Here is a 14,004-nt window from a genome sequence, read left to right as displayed (position 1 = left end):
CCTTGCTCCTTCAGATTACCACTTGTTCTGATCGATGATGGCACACGCACTTTCTGAGCAGCACTTCAAAACATTCGAAGAAGTGGAAAATTGGGTCTCTGAATGGTTTGCCTCAAAACAAGAAAAGTTCTATTGGGACAGTATCCACAAATTACCTGAAAGATGGGGAAAATCTGTAGCTAGCGATGGATATTACTTTGAATAAATCACTTTTGATGTTTCTTTTGAAATTATTGTGTTTTCTTTGATTACAAAATCCGCCATTATTAACTGGTACACCTAGTACATAGGAGAAAACGTAAGATTGTTCCCCTGACCCATAAGATTCCTGCCTGATGTAACCCCTGACTATATGCTAGGCCTCACCTAAGGATCACTCTTCTGCACCTTGCTCATTAAGCATCTGTGTTTAGCAAAAGCCTTCTTTTAGTTCGTGAAAGGCTCCTCCTTATCTCAGAAGCCCTTTGTACATATACACCAAAGAAAATCTGTTTTTTCTGTCTTAATGAACAAATTGAAGAAAGTAAATAGTATATCCAATCATTTACAATTCAATGAAATTTGCATTTTTTTAATCATCTAGTAGTATGAAAGCCTCTGAAGCTAAGGTGCTCAGTAAGTCTTATTTTATATCTCCCCTTTATTTAACTCCTCATAACTTGAGTTCTACTTTTTTGTCTATCAATTTCATCCCACATCTAATACAATAAGAAGTACCATTTATAGATATATTGTACCAGGCTCATCAAAACTACCTTAAAATGTACCTTATAATGCATATCTTAAATGTATTATGACCCCATTTTGCAGATGAGTAAACTATTCTGTTATCAGATAACTTTCCTATGGCATACACCTGGCATACAGGCAGCAAAACTAGTTTGTACCTAAAGTCTACATACAATTCATTGTACCACATCATCCCTTAATCATACAGAACCCTAAGACTTGTGAATTGATCTCATACACTGACCAAGAGAATACAAACATTAATCAGCTGAATACTTTTATAATTATAAGGACAGGGAAGGGATCTCAAGAGTATCAGACTTGCATCAAAAATGTCAATTGCTGACTGACAACCAAGATGGTGGCATAGGTAAACACCTGAACTTGCTGCCAAGCACAACCACATTAAAAATACAACTAAAAGACAAAATGATTATCATCCAGAACCATGGGAAGGCAAGCTGAGTGGAAATTCTGTAACTAGAAGGAAAGAGAAAAACACATTGAAGAGGGTAGGAGGTGCAGAGGTGCAGAAGTGCAGAGGTACGGAGGCTCGCGCAAAAGGGGCTGGGAGCTGGGTACGCTATTGTTTTTTCAATCGGGACGGAGATACAAGTTCCTGACTGCTCTGAACTCCAATAACGGGCAAGAAACTGGGGACCCAGACTCATACAGAGAGAAACTGGACTGTCTGGCATCCGGCCGGAACGTGAGGGTGGCTTTCTCACAAAGGTGCTTGCAGCAGTCATTGTTCCTGCACGGGGCCACGGGACACAGAGACCCAGGGACTTATCAGGGCAGGGCTGCCAGGCAACCATTGCTGTTTGCTCGGCCCTGGTGATTCCCTGAGACCCCGCCCCACTCAGTTTACAACCCCACCCAAGCTGTGCAGATCAGCTTTTGCATGTGAATGGCCTGGCCTTTCTCCCTCTAAAAACCTGTCAAACTGCAGCTGGGTCAGAGAGCTCCAAAGCTTCCAAAAGAGGGCCCAAGGTTCAGCAGCAGCAGCCGACCTTGCTTCACAGCTGGGCCTCATATGGGCACTTCCAAACCCCAAACAAAGAGGAGGAATCTGCAGATCTCTCTGTAGCTCCTGCTGGGTGGCCTCAGGCAGTGGCTGATGTTGTACCTCCTTGGAGATCCAAGAGCCAGTGTACTCAGTGGTCAGAGTGGGACCATCTAGATTACAACTCCTCAGATCCATAAGGGACACACTCAAGAGGCAGACTCAGTAAGCACCAAAGCCCCACTGAAGCAAGTCCTGCCCCATAAGGGTATTTCCAGCACAGCAGTTCTTCCAGTGTAGACATAGCTGGTCCTCACAGCCAACTGGCCTGGAGGTCAATTCCTCCCAGTGATACCTACAACAATCAAGGCTTAACTACAACAAGACTGTCCACAAAGCCCACAAAGGGGTGCACCAAGAGTGTCCACCTCAGGTAATTGGGGTGGATGAGCCATTGGGCCCTATAGGACATCTACCACACAAGGCCACTCTATCAACAGAGGGGAGCAACCAAAATGCGGAGACAAAGAAACAAGTCACAAACAAAAGAAATGGAGGAAAGCAAACTACTGCATATAGAGTTCAAAACTACAGTTATAAGGTTACTCAAGAATCCTCTAGAAACCTCCGAGAAATTTAGTGAGACCCTCAAGGATATGAAAAAAAAAATCAGAAATTAAGCATACACTGACTGAAATAAAGAATAATATACAAAGATCCAACAGCAGACTAGAGGATCCCAAGAATTAAGGCAAATATTTGAAATACAAAGAAGCAAAAAACACCCAACTGGAAAAGCGAAAGGAAAAAATAATACAAAAATATGAAGACAGTGTAAGGAGCCTCTGGGACAACTTCAAGTGTACCAACATCTGAATTATGGGGGTGCCAGAAGAAGAGAGCAAGATATTGAAAACCTATTTGAAGAAATAATGACAGAAAAATTCCCCTATCTGGTGAAAGAAATAGACTTACAAGTCCAGGAAGCACAGATAACCCCAAACAAAAGGAATCCAAAGAGGACCACACCAAGACACATCATAATTAAAATGCCAAGGGCAAAAGACAAAGAGAGAATCTTAAAAGCAGCAAGAGAAAAACAGTTAGTTACCTTCAAGGGAGTAACCATAGGACTGAGGGTAGATTTCTCAACAGAAACTATGCAGGCCAGAAGGGAGTGGCAAGAAATATTCAAAGTGATGAATAGCAAGAACCTACAACCAAGGTTACTCTACCCAGCAAAGCTATCATTTAGAATTGAAGGTCAGATAAAGAGCTTCACAGATAAGAAAAGCTAAATGAGTTCATCACCACCAAACCAGGATTATATGAAATGCTGAAGGGTATTCTTTAAGAAGAGAAAGAAGAAGAAAAAGGTAAAGATAAAAATTATGAACAACAAAGTGACAACAAATACATATCTATCAACAAGTGAATCTAAAAATCAAGTGAATAAAACATCTTATGAACAGAATAAACTGCTGAATATAATAGAATCAGGGCCATAGAAAGGGAGTGGACTGACAATTCTCGGGGGAAAAGGGATGTGGACAGTGCAGGAAGAGATTGGACAAAAATCTTACACCTATTGACGAGGACGGGGGGGTCTGGGGAGGGGTAAGGACATGGGGTGGGGTGGGGTGGGAACCAGCTGGAGGGGAGCAATGGGGGGGAAAAAGAGGAACATCTGTAATAATCTGAACAATAAAGACTTATTTAAAAAAAAAAATAGGAGCCAGCAGTGGGGAGCTGGTCAAGAGGAAGATAGAATCCTTCTCTTTACTATCAGATGAGCATTCAGTGAGTTTACTGTACCAGTGGTAGCAACTAATTCACGTTTAGTCTGTACAAATAACTGTAGCTGTTGTTAACTGAGCACCTACTATTGGGCAGTCACATAGCCTATATTATTGTTAATCGTAATCTCATATGCAAGTTTAGGAAAGCAGGCATCACTATATTCTTATGTCAAATGAATAAAATAAGACTCAGAGGTTAAATGACTCATCAGAGATTACCAACTGGTAAATAGTAGAGCAAAAGTTTTATTGAGGCACTTAGAGGCCCAGTGCACAAATCTGGGGTCCCTCCGCCTGCACCCTCTCGCAATCCTGGACCCCTCAGGGAATGTCAGAGAACCAGTTTTGGCCCAATCCCCGCAGGCCAGGCCAAGGGGACTGGGCCAAAACTGGTGCAGAAATCCATGTACCAGGGCGAATCCGTGCACTGGAACTCTAGTATATATATATATATAAGATCTTCGGTTAATCTCTTCCCGCCCTCCCCCTGAGATTCATCAGTCTGTTCCATGTTTCCATGCCTGTGGTTCCCACTCCTGCGTTGAGCGTCTGCCCCTTGGTGGTCAGTGCACATCATAGCTACCAGCCAGTCAGCCAGTCACTTAGGCTTTTAGATAGATAGATAGATAGATAGATAGATAGATAGATAGATAGATAGATAGGTGAGATAATTTGCATACAATAAAATTTACTTATTTTAAGTGAAAACTTTGGTAAGTTTTAAGAAATTTATATACTACTTATGCAGTTATCACCACAATCTAGTTTTAGAAGACATTCATCTCACCAAAAGTTCCTTCCTGGGCAAGGCAGATTTGAACACCAACCTGACTCCAAACTTATGTCCCCTACCAACACTCAAGTGATAAAAACTGATTTAGGGCAGAAAAGCTGCAAAATTAAGACCCACTAATTCCCTCTTTGCATGTGAAGTCCCAAAATAGAATTAAAACCACACTACATGGCATCTCACCAAATTTAACTTTACTAAAATTTGATTATGCCTCAAATAAGTACACCAAAATTAGACTGAGAACATAGGATGCCATTACTGATACTGTGTGATATTTCTTTTAAGTGCAAAACGAATTAGGAGGAAGACTGGATAAAAACCACTGAGCAAGGACATCAAGGATGAAAAGGTGATATACAAATGAAGAGAACAAGGGAATAATAGAAGTCAGGAGTTTGTGTCATGGAAGACAAAGATTAACTTGAACAGAAGCTTATCTTTGATGAGCAACATAAAACTATTTGGAGATACAAAATGAAATGACTTCCTAGGCAGGTGTTAAAACTCATTTGATTAAGAAACAGGATATACAATGTTAAAACAGGCAAAAATAGTTTCGCAACTTACATTAAGTCTTTTATCCATTTTGAGTTTATTCCTGTGTATGGTGTAAGTTGGTGGTCTAGTTTCATTTTTTTGCATGTACCTGTCCAATTTTCCCAAATTAAATGTAAGTCGCAAAACCATAAAAATCCTAGAAGAAAACATAGGCAGCAAAATCTCAGACATCTTACATAGCAGAATTTTAACCAACATATCTCCTAGGGCAAGAGAAACAAAGGACAAAATAAACAAATGGGACTACATCAAACTAAAAATCTTCTACGCAAAGAAACCATAATCAAAATAAAAAGGGAACCCAAAGTATGGGAGAACATATTTGCCAATGATACATCTGACAAAGGGTTAATATCCAAAATATATAAATAACTAATACAACTCAACACTAGGAAGACAAATGATCCAACTTAAAAATGGGCAAAGGATCTGAATAGACACTTCTCCAAAGAGGACATATGGATGGATAATAGATATGAAAAAAAGCTCAATGTCAATATGATCAGAGAGATACAAATTAAAAACAACTCGAGTTATCCTTTCACACCTGCCACAATGGCTATCATCAATAAATCAATAAACAACAAGTACTGGCAAGGATGTGGAGAAAAGGGAACCTTAGGCACACAGCCAGTGGAAATACAGACTGGTGCAGCAACTTTGGAAAACAGTATGGAGTTCCCTCAAAAACTTAAAAATGGAAATGCGATTTGACCCAGTGATCCCACTTTTAGGAATATATCCTACAAATACCGAAATACCAATCAGAAAAAACATATGCACCCCTGTGTTCATAGCAGCACAATTTATAATAGCTAAGATCTGGAAACAGCCCAAGTAAGTACCTATCAGTAGATGAATGGATAAAAAAGCAGTGGTACATTTACACAATGAAATACTATGCAGCAGTGAAAAAGAAGGATCTCTTACCCTTTGAGACAGCATAGAGAGACCTGGAGATTATTATACAAAGAAAAATAAACCAGTCAGAGAAAGACAAATATCACATGATCTCACATATGTGGAAGCTAATGAACAAAATCAATTGACAAACAAAATAGGTCCAGGCCCAGAAAGAGGGGCTCAGTGGTTGAGCGTCGACCTATGAACCACAAAGTCACGGTTAGATTCCAATCAGGGCACAAGCCCGGGTTGCAGACTCAATCCTCAATGGGGCATGTGCAGGAGGCAGCATCATTGATTTGTGACAAAGAAACAGGTCACAAATGGAAAAAATGGAAGCAAGCAAACTACTGGATACAGAGTTCAAAACCATGGTTATAAGTTTACTTAAGATCTTAATGAGATTTTCAAGAATCTTAATGAGAGTGTCAAAGACATGAAAAAGAACCAGTCAGAAATTAAGCATACACTAACTGAAATAAAGAATAATTTATAAGGATTCAACAGTAGAGTAGAGGATTCTGAGAATCAAATCAATGATTTGGAATTGAGGAAGCAAAAAACACCCAATCAGAAGAGAAGAAAAAAAAAGAATCCAAAAATATGCAAATAGTTTAAGGAGCCTCTGGGACAATTTTAAGCGTACCTACATTCACATCATGGGGCTGCCAGAAGAAGAACAGAGAGAGCAAAATATTGAAAACCTATTTGAAGAAATAATGACAGAAAACTTCCCCTACCTGAACGAAAGAGACTTACATGTCCAGGAAGCACAGAGAGTCCCAAACAAGAGAAAACCAAAGAAGCCCACACCCACCAAGACATATTATAATTTCAATGCCAAGGGCTAAAAACAAAGAGAGAATCTTAAAAGAAGCAAGAGAAAAGCAGTTAGTTACCTACAAGGGAGCACTCATACGACTATCAGCTGATTTCTCAAAAGAAACTTTGCAGGCCATAAGGGAGTGACAAGAAATATTCAAGGTGATGAATAGCAAGAACCTACAACCAAGATTACACTACCCAGCAAAGCTCTCATTTAGAATTGAGGGCCAGCCCTAGTCGGTTTGGCTCAGTGGCTGCATGGGCCTGAGGACTGAAAGGTCCCACGTTCAATTCCAATCAAGGGTACATGCCAGGGTTGTGGGCTCGATCCCCAGAAGGGGGCGTGCAGGAGGCAGCCAATCAATGATTCTCATCATTATGTTTCTATCTCTACCTCTCCCTTCACCTCTGAAATCAATAAAAAATATATATTTGAAATGAAGGTCAGGTAAGGAGCTTCACAGACAAGAAAAAGCTAAAGAAGTTCATCCCCACCAAACCAGTATTACATGAAATGTTGAAGGGGAAGAAGAGATCAAAAATATGAAGAATAAAACGGCAACAAATACATACCTATTAACAACTGAATCCAAAAATCAAAATGAACAATAAGAAATATAATGAACAAAATAAACTGGTCCAATAAAATAGAATCAGAGACATGGAAGCATGGAACAGATTTGACGAATCTCAGAGGGAAAGGGGAAGGGGGGCAGGAAGAGATTAACAAACGATCTTACCTAAGGACACAGTCGGGTGGTAAAGGCCTGGGGTGGGGAGGGAAACGGATAGAGGGAGGCAGTGTGGGGAGACAAGGGGAGAAATCTGTAGTACTCTCTACTATAAAGATTTTATTTTTTTGAAAAAGAATTCTCATACATGTTAAAGCCAGAAATAAAATAAACTAGAACAATTAAAATAAAATATGACAACCTTCAAAGAAAAAAATACAAATATCAATCTAAAACAACTAGATAAAATAAAAGTTTAATTTAATCTAAATTTTCACTTCCACTCTAACATTTCCTTCATTCTATAGAACTGAAAGCACAATTCACTAAGACATACACTGGACCTAACCAACAACTTACAAATTCCAAATTAGGGTTCTGGAGTGTACCATTCAAAGTCAACATGTAATGCTTGTCTGAGCAAAGAGGCAAAGAAATTGCTAGCCAACTGTTAACAGAAAACATCTTTTTTGTATGCATGATATATAGTACATGTTGTAATATGTAATTTGTTAAACAAATGACTTATACGCTGCCCTGATTAGCCTGAATTATTTAGTCCAACTCAATAATCCAAGAAACACTCTTCCTAGTCAAAAGATGTATTATAAAACTGTTCCAGCATTACAAGAAAAGTTTCTTTAATATTTTTAGTTAGAAAACCTAATTTCAGTTCCAAATTCAGACAAAAATAAATCCATACAAAGAATGTAGGTTACTATAACAAAAGTAATATACACATGACATTGCTATATAGTAAAAAGAAAGCAAAGCAAAAACCTGAATAGTTTGTCTCCTTGAATTAGTCACATTTTATTTTTTACTTTTTTAAAATATACTTTCCTTTATTTCAAAGAGGAAGGGAGGAGGAGAGAGAGCTAGAAACATCAATAATGAGAGAGAATCATTGATCAGCTGCCTCCTGCACACCCCACACTGAGGACCAAGCCCACAACCCAGGTATATGCCTTGACTAGGAATCGAACTGTGCCCTCCTGATTCATAGGTCAACACTCAACCACTGAGCAACACTGGCCAGGCTAGTCACATTTTATAAATTCTATTTGTAACCTCTAACTATGTGATAACCATTTTACTGAAAATAGGCACTTAAGTATTTTTCCTATTCAATCTAAATGGTTAGAAAGAAATAAGTTTACTGCAAGAATTACAATAGACCTTTCATAATTTCTTTAATTTGATATTGCAACAATTCTATACCTAGTAAAAGTGTCTTAAAATTAAATTTAACATTAACTTTTAATAACAGAATCATACTAAAATATTTAATAATTTAAGGATAAAATATTCTACACATTGCTTATTAAAGATTTAACTGACATACAACAATATGTAATTATTTTAGGTGTATATTTTTAAACTTTAAATTCACAAAATTAACTTCAAATTCACTAGGAACTATACTGAGAGGGGAAAAAAATCCAGAACCACTAGCAAAGAGAAACCTGATCCTTGGCAGCCTATTGGTATTTAAAAAAATAGCTGAAATTCTCTAACTATAATCTGATAACTCTTCAAGAAGGATAACAAAACAAGATAACACATAATGAAATATACTAATTTTGTTAAAACCAGATCTATTACATATTCATTATCTATTTATTCTAATATCAAAAGTTTACTCTTGAATTATTTCTTAAAATAGTGAATAATAATACTTACAGGACACTGACCAAATCAGTAAAAATAAAATCCCCAACAGTATACCCTCTTCCAAATTAAAGACCATGAATTTTCCTTAAATTTTATTACTTTTAATTTTCAATGTTAGAACAAATCCCAAACTAGTCATGTGATCAAGTGATTTTGCAAACCCCTATACACACATCTTTTAACTCTAAATAATATTTTTCAATGGTATACAAAAATTTATTCTAGAAAAAAAGAAATTTATTCTAAGGCTCTGGCCAGTTGCTTGGAATGTCGACCCAATACATCAAGGTTGCAGGTCAGGGCACAAACAGGAGGTGAACAATTGATGTGATTGATGTTTCTCCCTCACATTGATGTTTCTGTCTCTCTCTCTCCCCCACCCCCTCTCTCTCTAAAATCAATAAAAGCATATACTCAGGTGAGGATTTAAAAAAAATAGACTATAAACAATTGTACAAGATGTTATATCAAGCTCCATATCCATGAAAAATCTGAAACATCCATATGTCAGCACCTATGTGACATCTGAGTGATAAAGGACTGTCTCATCAAATGAGGTATAAAGTCTAGCCCATGAAATTAAACATTAGAACATGGAAAAGTAGGGACCATGCTGTACGTTTCCTCCAATTGGTTAAAAGGACAGGTGGGAGGGGAGGGTGATTCATACTATTAAGAATGCACTGCCCTAACCGGTTTGGCTCAGTGGATAGAGCGTCGGCCTGCGGACTCAAGAGTCCCAGGTTTGATTCTGGTCAAGGGCATGTACCTTGGTTGTGGGCACATCCCCAGTAGGGGGTGTACAGGAGGCAGCTGATCAATGTTTCTCTCTCATCGATGTTTCTAACTCTCTATCCCTCTCCCTTCCTCTCTATAAAAAACCAATAAAATATATTTTAAAAAAAAAAGAATGCACTATCCCTGGTCAGAGTGTCCCAGTTGGTTGAACTTCATTCACAGGTTTGATTCCCAGTCAGGGTACATACAAAGGTTGTGGGTTCGATCCCCGGTCAGTGGGTATGCAGAAGGCAACCAATCAATGTTACTCTCTCACATGAATGTTTTTTTCCCTTCCTATCTCTCTAAAACTCCATTTTTTAAGAAATTTTAAAAAATAAATAAAAAATAAAAGAATGCTCTAAGATGCCATAATTATGCAAAATATTTTAACTGTAAAGATACTTTGTAAGTACATCTAATAGCACCTAACAGTAACTGCCCAATAAATGTTAAGTATAATAAAGAACTTATTTAAGCAAAGTCAACTAAAAATTGTCAGGTTCTCTGTATCTTATTGACTGGCATATTAAAACTCCATTAACTGGTGTTTTAAAATACTTTTTAATTCTGAGTTAAATCCTTAAGCAAAACAAGAATGACATTTTGGCATTATTTTTGTTCCTCTACAAATTAGAAAAACAAATAGTACCTATATCAATGGGTTTTCATGAAGACTAAATTACTTAATACATGTTAAAAATTAGTTTGGACATCTGTGGAAACTACAAAATGTACATGATAGGTACACAGAAATTCAATATACTACTCTTAATCATAAATTTGAAAGTTTCTAAATAAATTTTTTTTAAAATTTAGCTTACAATTGTGCTGGTACACAATAGGGGCTCAATACATACTATTTTTCTTTAAAAAGGAATTTTTTTGTTGGTTTGTTTTTAATATATTTTTATTGATTTCAGAGAGGAAGGAAGAGGGAGAGAGACAGAAACATCGATGAGAGAGAATCATTGATCGGCTGCCTCCTGCACACCCCCTACTGGGAATCAAGCCCACAACCTGGGCATGTGCCCTTCACCGGAATCGAACCCAGGACCCTTCAGTCCACAGGCCGACGCGCTATCCAGTGAGCCAAACCGACAAGGCCAATACATACTATTTTAATTACCCCCAGTCTACCTGTTAAGATTAAGTGAAATAATACATGAAAGTGTCCTGCACTGCGCCTAAATGATACCTATTTAATATAAGCTATCATCCTCACATCTTTAACAATGAGTATTCAGCAAATATGTCATCAATGAACTGTCTTTTGACCCATTTGCGACTTAATAATTTCTATATATAAAAGCCTAAGCGACCCTTAGGACCGTTGTGACTGGTTGATCAGTCACTATGACACCCAATGACCACCAGGGGGCAGATGCTCAACACAGGATCTGCCCCCTGGTGGTCAGTGTGCTTACATAGCCGGAGTGTTGCTCAGCCAGAAGCCAGGTCATGGCTGGTGAGTGCAGCTGTGGCCATGGGAGCCTCTCCAGCTGCCTCCTGCTTTGGCACCACTACATCCCTTGGGGGATAATGGACTGCCAGTTTCGCCCAATCCCATAACTGCAGTCTGACATCCCCCGAGGGATCACAGATTGGGAGAGGGCGCAGGCCAGGCTGAGGGACCTCACCTGTGCCTCTACTTAAGTATAAGCTAAACTTATGATTCACCTCTGACAGAGATCTTCAAGTTACGATATCAACTGTCAATGGGCTCGAGATACAATGTGTCCAGAATGCTAACTTCACTAATATTTTGTAACTAACTTCAAATGAGGGAGGTTTTGACTGGTTATGTTTGTCTTATTATCTAGAACATTCCCAGACCGACTTAAAATCAGCAAAATTACAAGCACTAAACATAACTCAGTTAACATATTTAAGAATTACTCAAGTGAAGCCCTGGCCAAGTAGCTGTTGGTTAAACCACCAGTCACAGTATACAAGAATCAACCAATGAATGCAGAAATAAGTGGAACACCAAATCGATGTTTCTCTCTCTCTATTTTAAAAATTTTAAATCATTTATTAAAAAAAAAAAAAGAATGACTCAAGTGAAGACTACTGAGCACAGAAGATGGGGAACTCAGAGAGCAATGGGCTGGTGTGATTAGCATACTAGTTGCTGAACTAGGAGTACTAAAGGAGTGGACTTATGCCTAATCAAAGACATGAAAGAGACCTACCAACTCATGAACCCTAAGAGTAAAAGCATGAGTTTTAAATCAGACACAAACAAAAAGTTAAATGGTTCTTCCTATTTTTCCGATCCCTTCGATGAATTGCCATTGTAAAGGTAGAAAAAATGTAAAGGATGGTTTCTTGCATACCAAAACGAAATAACTTCAGTTCCCATTGTGGAACCCTAGAGGGCGCAAGAAATATGCCCTCCTTCCCACCAACCCACCTCTGGGTAATGTGAGCAGCTAGCTGCAGGACCTGAGGTTTGTGTTGCAGCAGCAGAAGCAGTATCTGCAGCGGTGCAACAGCAGCACCCACTCCCAATTATTACCCAGGCAGCTGCCGCCAGGGAAAGCTCCTCCCCCTCAAAACACCTGGACAGACAAGATCCAGGTCTGAACACCTACAACCTGACAACTTCCTCTAAGAGCGACAAATCGGGGGCAAAGGACTCACAATGAGGGTGTTTTCCTTCTCACTTTCTGTCAAAAATTCACCACACGGAGTTCAAAGCGATTCCTGCTCCTGGGGTAAGAGGAAAAACGAGAAATGTATCAAGAACAAGCTATCCAGGTAGGACAACCAGCCCTTCCCACGAGAAAAAGAAAAGGGAATATGAGGTCAAGGAGGTTCGGTCCTTCTGTTATCACTGCCCAACACGAGACCAACAATCCCTTGTACGTAAAGCGGAGCAAAATGGCGTAAAATATGAATTTGGTCCCAACACCCAAGTGAAATGCAAAATCTGGAGGGAGAAGGTGGAGGGCATCCAACCTGCCCCAGGGAAGAGAGCGGGGGAAGGGCAAACGTTGCCTCGACGCCAGCATTTTCTCCCAAATGGGCCCACCCGGGGTCTCTCCCGTCACTCCGGGCACCAACTCCAATTTAGGAGCGGCTCACATCGCCGCTGGGCTGAAAGCTCCCGTATTTGCCCCAAGCCTTAGCCCTGGGCCTGAGACTTGTCCCCCCCCAACCCCCGCAGTCGGCGACCGGCTGCGCTGTCTCCCCGTCCGCCATTAGAGACCCAGCCAAACAATACGTGCGGGGCAGGGCCACGCAGTGCCGGGGAGGGGAGCACGGAGCAGGGCCCGGCGCGGACGCGGACCCTCACCCCCAAACTTGGAGACCCCGAGCTCCGGCGCAGTCCCGGGAGCGGGAAGACCTAACGCCCCTTCCCCGCCACACCACCCCCTCCCCCCCCCCGGAGAGAAAGGAAAATGCCCGCGCCCCCGCCGAGCGCCCCCAACCCGGCGTCCTCACCCGGCCCTCCCGGCCTCGCAAGCGAGCCCGCAGGCAAAGGGGCCGCATGCGACGGTGCCGTGACATGAGCGAGGCCGGACCAGCTTCCCGGGTAGGACGCACACCGACGACGGCGGCCGCGCCGCGGGGGTTAGTCCCCGGCCGGTGGGAGGCTCCAGAGGCCGCCCTCTCCCATCTCCGCCTCCACCTCCCAAGGCTGCGCTGCACCGAGCCACCCCCACCGTCCGCGGGCCAGGACTGCTAATACCGCGGGGACGAGCCTCACCCGGTTCTGGCTGCGGCTTCGCGGAACGAACCTCCCCTCCCCCGACCCACCCCCTTCGGCGACGCGCACAACTCCGCTCGGTCCAGTCCCGGGTTTAGCGCTGAGAGCAGGCGAAGGCGGAGGCGGCGGCGGGCTGAGCCCGAGCGCGCTCCGCCCTCCGCATCCCCATTGGCTGGCGAGGGCCTGCCGGGCGTGCCTGGGGCGCGTCCATTGGCTGAGTCGGTCTTCCTTCAGGAATCCCATGAAGGGATGGCCCGTGAGGCTGTCCGTCAGGAGTAAGCCACGCCCCCTGTATTTCCATTCCCTGGCCCCTAAGGTGGCTGTGGCCTGGGCCGCGATCCTCCCTCCTCACTCCCGCCCCCCGCCCCGCCCCCACCGGGTCCGTAGGGTCAGCGGCCCGACTTTCGTAGCCGCGGGACCTGCCGCGGTCAGGGGACTCCCTGTGTCGGGGCGGTCCGAGACACTGAGGCCGGACCGGTTGCCCTCGCTCGGGC

The 14,004-nt window shown here is 41.7% G+C and overlaps 1 protein-coding gene across 10 annotated transcripts in view; it reads right to left on the bottom strand.

The window, feature by feature from the left end:
• The window catches only part of ZMYM2 (zinc finger MYM-type containing 2), a 163,692-nt gene extending 150,203 nt beyond the window's left edge, over positions 1-13,489 (bottom strand). For 6 of the 10 annotated variants that reach the window (XR_004965691.1, XM_036296742.1, XM_036296743.1 and 3 more), the window contains exons 1-2: positions 13,246-13,487; positions 12,442-12,510 (exon numbers count right to left, since the gene is read on the bottom strand). The gene's annotated coding sequence lies outside the window, so the exon portion shown is untranslated. Of the gene's footprint in view, positions 1-12,441; positions 12,511-13,245 lie in introns of all 10 variants that reach the window. The other 4 variants (XM_036296747.1, XM_036296751.1, XM_036296745.1 and 1 more) reach the window with 3 other exon arrangements.
• Positions 13,490-14,004: the final 515 nt, after the last annotated feature.

Source organism: Myotis myotis, unplaced genomic scaffold, assembly GCF_014108235.1.
Source record: "Myotis myotis isolate mMyoMyo1 unplaced genomic scaffold, mMyoMyo1.p scaffold_m19_p_3, whole genome shotgun sequence".
NCBI lineage: Eukaryota > Metazoa > Chordata > Mammalia > Chiroptera > Vespertilionidae > Myotis > Myotis myotis.
The sequence above is the reverse complement of the archived record's forward strand: the minus strand, read 5'-3'. Positions and strand labels throughout refer to the sequence as shown.